The sequence below is a fragment of the Pseudorca crassidens genome, chromosome 2, assembly GCF_039906515.1.
Source record: "Pseudorca crassidens isolate mPseCra1 chromosome 2, mPseCra1.hap1, whole genome shotgun sequence".
NCBI classification, from domain to species: Eukaryota; Metazoa; Chordata; class Mammalia; order Artiodactyla; family Delphinidae; genus Pseudorca; species Pseudorca crassidens.
Window position 1 is genome coordinate 129,362,718 of NC_090297.1, and position 16,989 is coordinate 129,379,706.

Genomic DNA, 16,989 nt, shown 5'->3' on the forward strand with positions numbered 1-16,989 from the left:
AGAAGGTAAAACAGAACCACAGTAGTAAAAAAGAGGAGGAGAAAAAAAAAAAAATTTGGAAGAGGCCTTGGCTGTGGAGGGTCGGACCTAGGCAGGGGTGAGATTTGGGTGGTGGGCGGGACCTATGCTTAGGACCCACAGGGCCATAAATGGCAGTGGGTGGTGTGTGTGGGGGGTGGAGCTTAGGCTCAGCAGAACAGAAGACACCCAGGCCTGTTCTCAGAGAGCAGGGAACCCCACCTGTGAGCCCAGCAGCCTTCCTGGGCTCGAGCAGGCTCTTCTGCTCCTCCCGTTCTGGAGGGCCCCTCCTGCCTGCCTCTCCTGATCTCCCTGGCCTCCCTCCTATGTCCCCAGGACTAACCTGGCCCGGAGGGGACCTCTGAGGCCATAGGACCCAGTCTGAGAGCCAGACAGACTTCCCCAGCTGATTGGACAAGGGAAACTCTGGGCCCAATCCCCTGCTCTGAGCCCCTGAGGGTCCCTTCAGATGTGGGAACCCCTCCCTCCTCTCAACCACCCCTCAGGGGTGCCAGTCCTGTCCAGCTTCCACTTCTCTTCCTCCCTCAATCCCCCCATGTCCTAACCATTTGTTTGGGGATTCTTCCCATCTCCTTGGGCATCAGGGTGCCCCACCAGTGTGTGGCAGGTGCCCTAGTTGTGGGGAGATTCGAGCTCTGCATCTTTCCACACCGGCATCTTGACTCTGCCCCCCTTATTTATTTTCTACATAGTAGTTTTTACCTCTAAATCCTCTACCTCTATCTTGCTTCCCCTCCCTACTTCCCTCTCCTTGCTGGTAACCACTAGTTTGTTCTCTATGTCTACTAAGTCTGTTTCTGTTTTGTTGTATCATTGGTTTGTTTTGCTTGTTAGATTCCACAACTATTTCTTAATTTTGAGCTTTAGGTCTTCCTGCAATTTCACTGTGGTGAAATGTTCTATTAGGACCACATAAAAACTATTAACAGTTAAGTCAAGTAATAAACTATGACAACAATTCCTGTACAACTTTTTGTTTCCTCTAGAATTAAGTAAGTGTCTTTCTTGAGGCTGTTGTTATACAGTTAGCTTTCTATATACTTATCAATAATTCAACCCCAACTCTCCACCAAATATCTAAATCTCCTCTCTATTCCTTCAGCTATATTAGGTATTCTTTTAACTTAATCTTCATGGCAAAAATGTCTCCAGAGCATTCTGAACTGCTCCAACATGGACTAGCTCTGTGGTGCATGTCATCCTGGGATCTCCCTTCACCAATATCCTGGGAATTTTCACACCTCTTCCTGTATACCACATATTCCTCTTTCTTGTTTTATTTTCCCCCCTAATTTTAATGAAGCACCCACCAGTAGCTTGCTAAGACAGGATACATGGGAGGTAAATTGTTGAGATCTTGTATGTCTGAAAATATCCTTAGTTTACTCTAACAGCTAATTGGCAGTTTTGGTGAGGTATATAATTCTAGGTTAGAAATAACTTTTCTTCAGAATGTTGAGGGTGTCTCCATTGTTGTCTAGCTTCCATTGTTGCTGAGAAGCTGTATTCATTTTCTCTTGCTGTTAACAAATCACTACGAATCTAGAGACTTAAGCAATACCCATTTATTAGCTCATAATTCCATAGTTCAGAAATCTGAGCACAGCGCGGCTGGATTCTCTGCGTAGGATATCACAAGGCTGAAATCACCTCCAGGCTCATTCAGGAGGTTGGCAGAATTCAGCTCTTTGTGGTCATAAGACTGAGACCCCTATTTCCTTGCTGGCTGGCAGCCAGGGACCCCTCTCAGCTACTACAGGCATTTCTTACCATGTGGCCTCCTTGTCTTCAAAGCCAGCTATGGAGAATCTCCTTTGTCAGGAAGAGCCCCATCACTTTTAGGCATCCTTTTCATGCTGAATAGGTCAAGCCTTTCTTAAAGTCAGCTGTGCCATATAACACAATCTAGTTATGGGAGTGATATCCATCATATTCATAGTAAATATTTTCATAGTACACATGTACACAAGAGATGGGGAACCTTGAGGTTAGAATTCTGCCTACCACAGAAGTCCAGATTTATTCTAACTCATGATCCATATTATATGTCCTGTTTTTACCTGTGGAAGCTTGTAGAATTTTTCATTGTCTTCAGGTTTCTGAAATTTCATGATGTGCCTTCATATGGGTTTATTTTTATCTGTTGTGTTGCACACTACATGTCTTTTCAATCTGGAAACACGCATCTTTCAATCCAGTTTGAAGATGTTCATTGATTATTTCCTCCCTTTCATTTTCTCTGTTCTTGTTTTCTGGGACCCTAATTATTTGAATGTTGGTCCATCTGGATGAGTCTTCTTCTTATTTTTCCCACTACCCTTCCCATTTTCTATCTCTGTGTTTTTTACTCTTTGTTGTACTTGTTTTTCTGCAGCACCATCTTCCAGATATTGAATTTTTATTTGGGTTGTTTAAGTCTTAATTTACAAGGGCTGATTTTGTTTTTTGTTTTGTTTTGTTTGTTTGTATTATGAATATCCTTTTTATTTGGCATCATGTTCTTGTTTTGTGGATGCAGTGTTTTCTCTTATTTCTCTGAGACTAATGAGGATTTTTTTAAAAAGAGTATTCTTCTCTCCACATGGTCTTTTTCTCCTCCAGTTACTTTTACATATTTGTTAGAGGCTTTTCTGAGATAACTGTGATCTTTACTCATCTGTTTTAAATGACTGAAGAGCTGATTGTAAGCTTGAGCCCATGAGGAAGTCTCGCCTATTGTGAAGTTTACTGTAGAGTGAGCTGCTTTGGCCACTATGTTAAAGAACCCCCAATGCTAGTATTTTTACATCTTTCCTCTTGGAAACCTCAAATAGTCCTGGAAATATATCTCAAAACTTTTAAAATCTCCTGCCTGGAGGCTGTTGGCCTAGTTTTCAGCTTATTGGAGCTAAATAGGGGAAAAGAACTGAAGGAGTATATTCCTGGCAATGTGTCTGGAATTCAAAATTCTCTGGGTGTGGTATCAACATTAACATATGCCATGGTTTTCTATATTCACACCTGGTAGAGTGCTTAGAATGCACTCTTTGCCCCTCATCTTTGTCTATTGAATTTCCACCATTCTTCAGAGATCAGTTCAATTGACTTGCCTAGAAACAATACTTCCCACTTTTGTGATGATTTAAAATATGGTTCATACCACTCATAGCACATTAAGCTTGCTTGCTTTGAATCATATATAATAATTGTTTACCTATCTCTTTACTAGAGACAAACTCTTTGAGGGCAGTGACTGTGTCTACACAATGGAGGTTCATATCATAGTTATCCTGCCCTTTATAGGCTTTTAGCAAATACCTGTAGAATGACCAGTGATCACAAAATTACATTAATATTCTCCAAAACATATCTCTACTGATTCTTTAGGGCTTTCTGGAGAGACAGTTTTGATCTTATTCATCTGGTTATAGAGACATCATTCAGAAAAGTGCATTGTGTGGTTGGAAATGTAACAGGAATAGAGATGTAATGGCCCACCATCTTCTTATATCAGGTAACTCCCACGTGGAACAGTAAGTGTCAAATATATAAATATTAAGATAAAACTCTTTTTCCATTTCCTTTTCTGAACTGCTGCCAAATTATTGTCAGAGACTTCCATGGCAGCAGGTACTACCAATTCTTAAATAGTTTGAAACCAACTACCAACATTAGCTATTTTATGAATGGTTGACAATGCTTATGATAAGATATCTAGTCATTCTCATTCATTCTACATTTATAAAGCTCTGTTCAAATACAGTTCAATGTGATCATCCTAATGCTATTCTCCAACAGAGATGCTCTAAAAACTCATTTTTAATCCTAGATAAACATTTCCCCCAATATTATTAGCAATGTAGACAAGTGCCTAGAGTATCAGAAGAGCTTTTTTTTTTTTTTCTAGCTCCATCATTAATTTTTGTGGACATGTAACCTTCCTTCTCTTGGGCTCAGTTTCATTTTGTAAAAAATGACAAATAAAATGCCCTAAATGTCAATCACCAAATCTCTTTTTAAAAAATATCTTGGAGGAAGCAACTTACAGAAACTCAATTTTCCTCTGCTTTCTTTTCTTTGTTTTTTTTTTTTACATTTATTTTATTGAAGTATAGTTGATTTACAATGTTGTATTAATTTCTGCTGTACAGCAAAGTGATTCAGTTATACATATATATTCTTTTTCATATTCTTTTCCATTATGATTTATCACAGGATATTGAATACAGTTCCTTGTGTTATATAGTAGGACCTTGTTGTTTATCAATCCTATGTATAATTGTTTGCATCTTCTAATCTGAAACTCCCGGTCCATCACCCCCCAACACCCGCCCCCCCCACCCCGGGCAACCACAAGTCTGTTCTCTATATCTGTGTATCTGTTTCATAGATAAGTTCATTTCTGTCATATTTCAGATTCAACATATAAATGATTCCCCTGCTTTCTGATTCACTACAGGGATTATGGTAGCAAACATAAAACCTCCTCCCACTTACTTTTCTGCCAGTTTTTACTTAATTTCCTTTCATTTGTCAAGCCTCAGCACAATTTTTACCCCCTTTAATACGTAATCTCTCTTAACTGAAAAACAGTTTTGGAAATATAAAACAGAGAGGAGAATAAAAATGTGTAATTCTACCATTCAGAGAAAATAGTTTATAATATTTTGGAATATCTTCTAATGCTTTTTTAGAGCATAAATATACTGTTTACATAATTTAATTAAAAACTATATATAAAGTTATATCAATATCTTGCATTTTTTAGCTTAAAAATTATAGTATGGGTGTTTTCCCATGTTGGAATGCTTTTCTGGAGATGGTATAGTTAAGAGCACAGGCTCTACAGTCAAATTTGTCTTTGGGTTTAAATCTCTTCTCTCCCACTTACTCGCTGTATGACTTTGGGTAAGTTACTTAACCTCTCTGGGCCAGTTTTCTTATCCCATAAAATGGAGATGGTAATGAAATACCTACTTCAGGATTTCTGTGTTTATTAAACAAATTACTATATATAAAACACTAGAAGAATACCTTGCAAATAGTAAGCACTAAATAAACATTAGCTATTACTATTTTAAAATATTTTTGAAATGTAATATAATACTGCATAATTTGGATATACTATAATTTATGTAATCAATCCCTTATTATTGGACATTTAGGTTGTTTCTAATTTTTTAATATTTTAACATTGTAATGTGTCTATATCCTTGTGCTCACATCTATGTCCATTTATCTAATTATTTACTTTGTTAAGTTCTTAGAAATTATGAACCATATTAATTCATTTATTATTCATTATTTCTTCCTCAACTCCCTGCCCCTGTAAGAGTATGTTCCAGGAGGGCAGAAAATTTGTCTTTCTTGTTTAGTACTTAATTTCTAGTATCTGGAAGAGTTCCTGACACATAGTAAGGACTTGATAAATACTGTTTGTCATACTGTTTGTTGAAAACAGTATGTCCAGTTTAAGAATCTCGCCAAATTAATCTCCATAAATTAACACTTTCTCCTGAGTGTGTGAATGCCTGACTCATGCCTCCCTTTCTTGTCGGACAATGTAGTTTACATTCTTTGATAGTTACATATCTTTGATAGCATCCATGAGAGATTGCTCTTTTGGTATGCTGTTTATCATACTCCACTAGCTGTATGCTTGTTAAAGAGGGTGCCTAGCCTTATCCTTTTTCTGTCCTACTAAATGTTCTGTGTATAAAATGATCTTCTGCTTTAGTCAGTCCTGTTCATCATGATCATTCCCATTTTCATGACTGTGCTGGGCTCAGATAAGGCATATTCGTTCCAAGCAACTAACAAGGTGATTTAAGCAAACAGGGTAATTATTTTAAGGATATGGAGTTTTCTTACAGAATTCAAGGATAATGCAGTGAGAGACTCTGGAAGGGTGTAGTAGGATCTTGAACCAAAAAAATCAGGACTTTTCCCTTGCTCCTTCTTTTTACAGGTCAGTCTTCCCACTTCTCTGCCCTCTACAGCTCCTGACGTTACATGTCACAGTTCCAGCCATGCTTAAAGACTAACCTACCTATTTTGAGTTCTAATTCAGAATTTCTGAGATAGAAATTTGATTGGCCTGACTTGGTTTGGGTCCAGCATCCAGTGTGGTCTAGTCAGTCTTGCCGTAAGAGTAGGTAGGAATCATATAGTAAAACATGGCTGTCAGGTACTCATTCCTGTGAAGGGAGGGTCAGTTCTGAGAGAAAAGGGGAGAATTATTTTGAGCTGAGAAGAAATCCCCCAAAATATCTGCCACAATGGTCTTATGCAAATCCTTTCCTTGTCTGAATTTGTTGGTTTACCTAAACTTTATGTATCCTTAAAATTCCAGAAAGAATCTCCTGTTTTAGACCATAAAGATACAAATTATTATTATTTTTAAAATTTCTGTCCGTCTTGAGAACTTACTTTCTACCCTTGGTATTTACTATTATGTTAAACAATAGGTTATTTTCTAATTGTTTAATTCAGGGAGTTTCCAATTTCCAAACTGGTACATGTTTTGAAGGGGAGCAAATTTTCTCAAATTTAATTTCTACACAGTTAGAAGGTGTTCAATTAATATTTGGTGAATTGATTACAGTGCTTGATAACAGCCTTGATTTCTTTGAAAGAGTTAAAAGAACTCATTCTGTGAAGTGAAAAGTTTGTATCTTGTGTACTATGCATAGAAACACTTCACTAATGAGCAGTAGAACTATACACCTCAAGTTCGTGAACAACTTTTCATCTCCGTCACCACCTTCATTGAGTTCTTTGTCATCTATCTGAGAGGCTATTATTGCATTTCACTCTCATTCCATCTCCCTGTTGCCCCTCTTGCTCCTTTCCAACCCATTCTTCTCACAGTAGCAGAATCTTCTTAAAAATACAACTCTAGTCATGTCATTCCTCTCCTTAAAATCCTTCAGAGACTTCATATTGTACTTAGAATAAAATCCAAACTTTTCCATGGCCTGTAAAATTCAGTGTGATCTGACCCCACCATATGTCTTTTTTTTTGTTGTGTTGTGTCTTAGTTTTGGTGCACGGGATATTTGCTGAGGCACGCGGGATCTTTCATTGCGGTACACTGGCTTCTCTCTAGCTGTGACGTGTGGGTTTGCTCTTCTCTATTTGTGGCCTGCAGGCTCCAGGGCGTGTGGGCTCTGTAGTTTGCAGTACACAGGATCTTCAGTTGAGGGGCGCGAGCTCGGTAGTTGTGGTGCGCGGGCTTAGTTTCCCTGGCATGCGGGATCTTAATTCCCTAACCAGGGATCGAACCCGCATCCCCTGCATTGGAAGGCGGATTCTTTACCACTGGACCACCAGGGAAGTCCTGCCACCATATGTCTTAAATCTCATTTTTCAAGTCTCCCCTTGCTCACCATGCTCTATCCAGTTTTCTTTCAGCTCCTCGGGCACATCTTTCTCTCCTCAGGGTCTTTGCACATGCTATTTATTGCCTCTGTCAAGAGAGCTGCAACCCTCACAACGTTGCTGCTCTTTCAGGTCTCGGCTTAAATGTCACCATCTTTTCCTGACCTGACTCTTCCTCAGCACTATCTCTAAGATCACATTCCTCTGTTTGTTTCTATTTTAACATAATGAATTCATGTTTATTTCTTTTCTTCATGGAATGTTCACAACTCACAGCTATTTTACTTTTCTCCTCACATTTTTTTTTGGTCTGTTTCCCCCCTCCAGATTATAAACTTCATGAGTGTGTAGGGACTGTGCTAGTTTTTTCCCTCCTTATTGTAGCTCTAGCACCTTCCGCAGGGCCTAGCATATAGTAGCTGTTCAAAATATATTTGTTAATTTCATAACCAAATGAATAATAAGATAAATAGAATGGAACTTAGAATGCTAATTTTCCAATAGTCTTATATGATCCCAGTAGTTTCCAGTGGTTCTAGGATGATTAGAATGCAGAAGTCCATGATTGATACTATGTCATTTTAAGTAAACCATTTGATCTTTCTGTTCCTCAGTTTTCCCATGCATATGTAAACTATAATCATACCCTATTAATTTGTTAATGGAAACATTACTCATCAAGGCATTTGGAAGTGATGTTGAGTGATCATACTGCTAATTAGGCATGCAAACGGGGTGTGTATGTGTGTGCGTGTGTGTTTCATGAAAAGTGTACAGCTGGATGTGCTTTCTTCCTGAAAACTGGAGAATTTGTCTATGCAAATTAATGAAAGTTTGTTGATAGAGATGATTACATCATAAAAAGATCTTTTAGCAAATCTTCATTAATTTGTACTTCAATACAGGGGGGTAGAAAAGAGATTTGCAAAATCTTAAGAGGGGAGAAAGTACCCTGAAGTTGTGACAGTAGATTTCTGCCTTTTATCTTTGTCTACACTAGCAAGATGTACACTATTATCAGAAGGTTCTAAAGCCAATCTCCATAGACCTGGAATCAAAAGGGTATATGGCATTTAGTTTCTGGAATTTCTTTTTCTAACAGCTTGAATTTTCACACTTTATAGTACCTTACGTATTTACAACATTTTGCAATACATTTTTACATTCATAAACAGGGGAGAAATTATCAATATTTTAGAAGTCTGGAACCTGAAATTACATAATTTGCCCTCAGGCCACATAATTAGTAAATGCCAATGGGGAGGAGGATGGAGGTGGGTAAGTGCTCTCAAACTCTAGCCTTTTGACTTTTGACCCATAGTTCATTCCACTACCCTAGGCTATTTCTCTCACAAGTGCTAGGTGCTAAACTGACATTTCCTGGTGGCCCTAATAGAGACTTGCAAGTAAGTCATGAAAATCATTTTATAAATAGAATCACTCAAAAGAAATCTATAATTATGCAAGCATCTAGAATATTAACCTTAGTGATCTCACCAATATTCATATATTAATAACCTTTTTTCTTTGGTTCGTGACTTACTTCAGTTTCGGAACCCTTGATAATGCTTTTTAAAATAATGACTACGCAGTTCTAAAAAGATGCTTCTATTAACTATTTGCCACCTGATGTTCAAAACTATCTTGATCGCCTAGTGCCCTCTACTGAAAGAGCCATAGTATAACAATTAATTTCTAAGAAACGTTATCGTTTGTTCTCAGGATAGCAAAGGGCCTCCAATTTTGTAGTGGCTCTTCAACAAATTCTTCATTTCTAAGTATATTATATTATATACGTGAAGAAATTGTATTGCCAGTACCCAGCTCAGTGACCAATTCAGTGGTCACTCAATAAGTGTTTGGTGAATTAGTTAACATGTGTTTTGGTTTATTCTAGTAGTGCTCATGTGACAGTCTGCAGTGGCATTCTTTTGTAAAGTAATATCATTCTTTTGCAGTGTTAATTGGTCCCCAGTAACTTTCTGTTCTACTTCTATAGTCCTGCCTTGAGACTTGACAGCCAGAGTGAATTCTTATCTTTCCCCATTCCCACCCCCAGCCCCTTGATTGTCAGTTTTGGTTTCATTCAAAATACACTGGAAGTTTATAAGAGCTTGGGCTTCTGAGTAAGATCTGAGTTTAAATCCAGACTGCTACTTCCTTGAATAAGTTACTCATCCTTTAAAAGATTTTCCCATATGTAGAATGGGGAAATAGTCAAATCTAACTCCTAGGATTATTGTGAAGTTTCAAATGACATAATGCAATAAAGTGCTCAGTGCAGTGCTCATCACTTAGCAACTGCTCAGTTACTGTTAGCTTTTACTATTATTTAATTATTTTTTTGTTATATTTTAGCTTAAGCATTAGGTTTGTCTTGAATATTGAATTCACTGGCTGAGTGAATGCACTGAACGACTAGTTGTTGCTATACTTGACAGCATTTGCAGAAAGTATTTGTTTAATAAAAATCTCTCTCAAGGGAGGAAACTTCTGAAGAAGATCCCCACATTCTATAATTCTTTTTCATATCTCATGTTATAAGAATTTTTAGCCAGAAAGACTTGCCCCAGATTCCTATCCCTTTGGACCTCTTTATACTCATCAAACATTTTTTATTAATTCTTCCCCATTCTTTGTGAAGGTGCTAAATAATCTTCATTTACTAAAATGTGAGGGTCTAGAGCACAGAGAAGAGGAAACCTGGAAACCATGGAAAAAGATAGGACAAACAAGATTTTGTGTATTTTACTATACTGGTGTAAAGGAGTTGGCCACATTTTAATTTTGTTTTAATGAAAGAAAAATCTTCAGTTTGTTAGGGTTTTTATTTAATTTAAATTTTTGTCACATTAATGCACGTACATAGTCTAAAAAGCCAAACTGTACTATAAGGCTTGTAATGAAGAATGCAATCTCTGGACCCATCTCTCCCCCAAGACTACCCCCTCTACCTCCATTTCCCACGAGTCACTGCTTTCAAGTCTTTTAGCTGGCTGTTCTGGTATTTACACTCATATTTCTAAATAACATGCCTATACTGCTATTTCTTAATATTTCAGTTTTAAATATTAACTATTTGTTGCTATTTATCACCCCCACATTCATAGACACAAATATATTTCCCTCTTTCCATCTCCTCATCTGGTCATATCGTTAGATGAATACTCAATATTTGTTATTATGACCTTTATATACACATTATACTCATGGTTGAGTTAACTATGCAGACTCTTATTTTTCCTCCCTGGTACTACTTTTTATTTTTCTTCAGTTAATAGTTGCCTAGTTCCTTTGCTTAGTTTGCTGTACAACTATGACAAATTACTCTCCCAACTTTTAGGAAGAATTGTAAATATCCTTTCATAATATTAAACATATCAGGTAATCTACTGTTTTCTTTTTCACTTTCTTTCTTTATTTAAAATTTAAGATACTCATCCTGTAATTCTCCAATGTCTTGTTCCAATCTGGATTATGGTACATAGGAATCATCCAGGTATTTCCTTCATCTTCAGGTTGAGAAATCCTTTTGCCATGGTGCTGTATTGGATCCCATTTCCTGGATCCTGTATCTCCCTCTGTACTAGATATATTCCAATATTCCAGTTGCCTCACTCTCTTCCCTCAACTCCTCTGCTCCCTTTGCCACTCTGCTATGTACAGGCATGCGTTGTTTTGTTGCACTTTGTAGATAACACATTTTTTACAAATTAAACGTTTGCGGCAACCCTGCATTGAGCAAGTCTTTCAGCACCATTTTTCCAACAGCATTTGCTCACTTTGTATCTTGATGTTATATTTTGGTAATTCTTGCACTATTTCAAGCCCTCCTCCAGCAAAAAGATTAATACTCACTGAAGGCTCAGATGATGGTTAGCATTTTTAAACAATAAAGTATTTTTAAATTAAGGTACATACATTTTTTGTTTGTTTTGTTGTTGTGTAAGACATAATGCTACTGCTCACTTAATAGACTACAGTATAGTTTAAACATAACATTTATATGCACTGGGAAACCAAAAAACATGTGTGACTTGCTGCAATGTTTGTTTTATTGTGGTGGTCTGGAACCGAATCCTCAATAACTCTGAGATATGCCATTCTCTTTGGCTTTTGATTGGGTTTGGCCAATAGGAGACTCAGCATTCGATGTTAGGGAGAGAAGTGAGGATGGGGTATTTATTCTCCTGACTTCTTCCCTCTGTCTGAAGCCACAGCTCCTGCCTGGTAGTCCTCTTCAGATAGCATTGTCTCTGGCTTCCAGTAACCACTCTCTCCCCTTGCCCCTTCAGGCCTACAGCTGTAACTAGGCCCAGAGTGCTGTACTACTCCTTACTGCTTTCCCTAAGCCCTGTCCACACCCTTCTAAACAGTCCCTTTATTAAACTGTCTTCAGTTACCCAGTTTGAGTGTGTCATCTGGTTTGTTCCTTCTTTTTTTTTTTTTTTTTTGCGGTACGGGGGCCTCTCACCGCTGTGGCCTCTCCCGCCGCGGAGCACAGGCTCCGGACGCGCAGGCTCAGCGGCCACGGCCCACGGGCCCAGGCACTCCGCGGCATGTGGGATCCTCCCAGACCGGGGCACGAACCCGTGTCCCCTGCACCGGCAGGCGGACTCCCAACCACTGCACCACCAGGGAAGCCCTGTTCCTTCTTTTTGGTGATAGGTTCTCCAGCAGCTTCCTGAGAAAGGGTATGTGGGAAGTAAGTTGTTTAAAAAAAATCTTGTTTGTCCAAAAATATCTTAATCCTATCCTTACACATGGCCAATAGTTTGGCAGGGATGGATATCTAGGTTAGAAATAATATTCCCTTACGCTGTTCTTGCTTCATTGCTTTCTAGCTTCAACTGTTGCTGTTGAAAAGTGTGAAGATATTCTGGTTTTTAACTCTTTGCATGTGACTTATTTTTTCTCTAACAGCTCTTACAATCTTTTCCTAATCCCAGACCTGAAATTCAACAATGATGTGCCTTGATGTGGGTCTTTTTCATTTGTTGTGCTGGATACTCAATGACTTTCATTCAGTCCTAAAACTTGTCCTTCTTGTGTTTTTTCTTCAGTGATGTCTTTTATGCTTTTTTCTTTTTCATTTCTTTCCAAATTTGGATGTTGGAGCTCAATTGACCCTTAAATTTTCTTTCTTTCTTTTTTTTTCATCACTCATTTTCCTTCAGTTTATGGTTTTGTTTTATTTTCTGGGAGGTTTCCTCAGTTTTATCTTTGAACTCTTCTATTGGGTGGGCCAAAAAGTTCCTTTGGTTTTTAAGTAAAAGACACATTTTTTTTTTTCTTGCGGTACACGGGCCTCTCACTGTTGTGGCCTCTCCCGTTGCGGAGCACAGGCTCTGGACGTGCAGGCCCAGCGGCCATGGCCCACGGGCCCAGCCGCTCTGCGGCATATGTGATCCTCCCGGACCGGGGCACGAACCTGCGTCCCCTGCGTCGGCAGGCGGACTCTCAACCACTGCACAACCAGGGAAGCCCCAAAAGACACATTTTTCATTTTCACCAAGGACTTTGTTGAACAGCGTATTCACCCTTTTGTTCCATTACCTTCTGCCACTTTTCAGGCAACTTCATAATTCCATCTTCCCCCAAATTTTTATCTCTTTGAACCAAGAACTGTTCCAGGTACCTTTTACAGTCTTCCAGGGAATTGAAATTTTTTCCATTAAGAGAATTTTGTAAAGATCGAAATAAATGGAAATCTGAAGGCGCAATGTTTGGTGAATATGGCGGATGAATCAGAACTTCTCAGCCAAGCTGTAGCAGTTTTTGCCTGGTCATCCAAAAACATGTGGTCTTGCGTTGTCCTGATTGAAGATTATGCGTTTTCTGTTGACTAATTCCAGACACTTTTCATCGAGTGCTGCTTTCAGTTGGTCTGACTGGGAGCAGTACCTGTTGGAATTAATTGTTTTGTTTTCTGGAAGGAGCTCTTCATAGAGGACTCCCTTCCAATCCCACCATATACACAACATCACCTTCTTTGGATGAAGACCAGCCTTTGGTGTGGTTGGTGGTGGTTCATTTCCCTTGCCCCACGATCTCTTCTGTTCCACATTATTGTACAATATCCACTTTTCATCGCCTGTCACAATTTATTTTAAAAACAGAACGTTTTTGTTACATTTACGTAAAGAATCGCATGTGGAAATATGGTCAAGAGGTTTTTTCCGCTTAACTTACGTGGAACCCAAACATCAAAGTGATTAACATAACCAAGCTGGGGCAAGTAATTTTCAATGCTTGATTTGGATATTTTGAGTGTGTCACGTGGTATAAGGTTGATTGTTTTCAATTAATCTCTCAATTTGATCACTATCAACTTCAACTGGTCTACCTGACTGTGGAGCGTCGTCCAGTGAGAAACCTGCAGCACGAAACTCTGCAAACCACTTTTGACATGTTTAATCGGTCACAGCACCTTCTCCATACACTGCACAAATGTTTTTGTGCATTTCAGTTGCGTTTTTACCTTTCTTGAAATAATAAAGCATAATATGCCAAAAATGTTGCTTTTTTCCCTCCCATCTTTAATATTAAAATGGCTACACAAAAATTCACCAATGTTTGGGAGTCCGCCTACTGATGCAGGGGACACAGGTTCGTGCCCCGGTCCGGGAGGATCCCGCATGCCGCAGAGCGGCTGGGCCCGTGGGCCATGGCCGCTAGGCCTGCGCGTCCGGAGCCTGTGCTCCGCAACGGGAGAGGCCACAACAGTGAGAAGCCCGCATTCAACAACAACAACAACAACAACAACAACAACAACAAAATTCACCAATGTTCGGAACTTCCCTGGTGGTCCAGTGGGTAAGACTCCATGCTCCCAATGCAGGGGGCTCGGGTTCGATCCCTAGTCGGGGAACTAGATCCCGCATGCATGCTGCAACTAAAAAATATCCTGCATGTTGCAACTAAAGATTCTGTATGCTGCAATGAAGATCCCGTGTGCCACACTAAGACCCGACACAGCCAAAATAAATAAATAAACAAAACTTTCTTTAAAAAAAGATTCACCAATTTTGATTTTTAAAATTTATTTATTTATTTATATTTTTGGCTGCGTGGGGTCTTAGCTGCGGCATGCAGGATCTTTTGTTGTGGCGTGTGGGCTTCTCTCTAGTTGTGGTATGTGAGCTCCAGAGCACGTGGGCTCTGTAGTTGTGGCCCACGGACTTAGTTGCTCTGCAGCATGTGGGATCTTATTTCCCCAACCAGGGTTTGAACCTGGGTCCCCTGCATTGGATGGTGGATTCTTAACCACTGGACCACCAGGGAAGTCCCAGTAAGTTTTTTTTTTAACACAAGCTGATATGACAGCTGTCACAATACAATCTAACAAAATTGTTTGGAATGAAGTTAAAGACGACTAAGCACTACTAGAGCCATCTTACGGAAAAAACCAAACGAACCTTTTGGCCAAACTAATACTTAATTTTTATTATAATTGTTGTTATATTTTCCATTTCCAAAAGTATTTTGTTGTTCTCTAAGTGTCATCCTTTTTAAAAATAGATTTATCATCTTATTTCATGGATGCTATCTCTTCTTTTTTCTCTTTGAGGATACTTTACATTGTTGTTCTTTTTAATAGGATTCTTTTTCCTGTTACCTACTTTTCTTCAAGTTCCTTTTGACTATTTCTATTGATCTCTTCCATGTTAGAGACTATCCTCAAGTGTCTGATGATTCTTGATGTTCATTCACATTTAAAGTTAAATCTCCTTCAGGAATTCCAGTTATATATATCTTAAGCTGCTTACAATTGTCTCACAACTGATTTTCTATTCATTTTTTCCCATCTTTTGTTTTGTTTTTAATCTGGACATATACATAGAAAAATTATATTGGATAGTTTCTATCATTATCCCTACAAATGCACAAAAATTTTCTTCTGCAGTGTCTAAACTGCTGTTATTTCCATCCTCATTAGAAGTTCAGTTTGCGCCTTTTTACTATTTTCCATGTTTCTATTTATTATTCAGTCTTTCCTCTACCCTGTAGAACATATGGAATATAGTTATAATAACTTTTAATATTCTTGTCTAGTAATTATATCACCTGTCTCATTTCTCAGTATGTTTCTATTTATTAATTTTTTTCTACTTATAATGGGTTGTATTTTCCTGCTTTCTTTATTTCTGGTAACTTTTTATTAGATGCTAGACATTGTTGTTTTACCTTGCTAGGTGCTGTATATTTTTGCACTCCTATAATTATTCCTGAGCTTTGTTTTGGACATAGTTAATTAGAAATATTTTGATCCTTTGAAGCTTGCTTTTAACTTCATTAGGTGCGACCAGAGTAACCTTTAATCCAGAGCTAATTTTTATTCCACTGCTGAGGCAATGCCTATGAAGTACAATTTTCCACCTTTTTATTTCACTATTTTCTTCTTTTTTTTCAGCCATGCCATGAGGCATGCAGGATCTTAGTTCCGCAACCAGGGATTGAACCCATGTTCCTGCATTGGAAGCACAGAGTCCTAACGACTGCACCACCAGGGAATTCCCTCCACTATTTTCTATCCTTATAATTTTTCACTATCCCCAGCTCTGAGTCCCAGGGCTTGTACCTTCTGCTCTTTTCAGTTGGTTATTTCCCTAGCCTTAAGTAGTTTCTTCATAAACATGCTCTGATCAGTACTTAACTGAAAACTCAAAGGGTGACATTCTGCAGATCTCCAGAACTTTCTACTATGTATCTCTCTCCTCTCCTGTACTGTGCCCAGCATATCATACCTGCCTTGGCTTATCTGGACATCCTGCTCTGTCTCCTCAACTAAGGCATATCACTGGGCTCAACCTAAGTTCTCTTTTCCTGTGCTCTGGCCTGAAAATTCTGTCCAGACAGTAGGTGGAGGCAATTGTTTGTTTCCTCTTTCTAAGGAATCACTGTTCTGTATAGCTTGATGGCCAATGTCTAAAAAATGTTGTTTTATATATTTTCTTTAATTGTTCAGCTGTTTTAGGTGGGAAGGTGAATCAGGCTTGGCTGAAATCAGAAGTCGCTTCTAGTCTTTTTTTAAAATAACACATACACACACATACATACATACATACACACACATACACACATATGTGTATTTAATAGGCTCTTTATCATATCGCTTATACTCTTATGTTTTGCTTTTTTCAATAATGGTATATTCTGGTCATCTTCAGATATTAATTTTTTTTTTTTTTTTTTTTTTGCGGTACACGGGCCTCTAACCGTTGTGGCCTCTCCCGTTGCGGAGCACAGGCTCCAGACGCGCAAGCTCAGCAGCCATGGCCCATGGGCCCAGCCGCTCCGCGGCATGTGGGATCCTCCCGGACCGGGGCACGAACCCGCGTCCTCTGCATCGGCAGGTGGACTCTCAACCACTGCGCCACCAGGGAAGCCCTAAAAATATTTTTGAAGAACAAATTCAAAATTAAAAATGTAAAACCCGTAAAATGCCTAATATTGCACATAATTAAATATCAAGTTTTATGTTTGTAAATTCATACATTTTAATGACTGATAAATTCTTTCTTACTTATTAATTTATTCATATCTTGGTGAATGGAATACCATCTAGGCCCCAAATAGGTATGGTTAGTG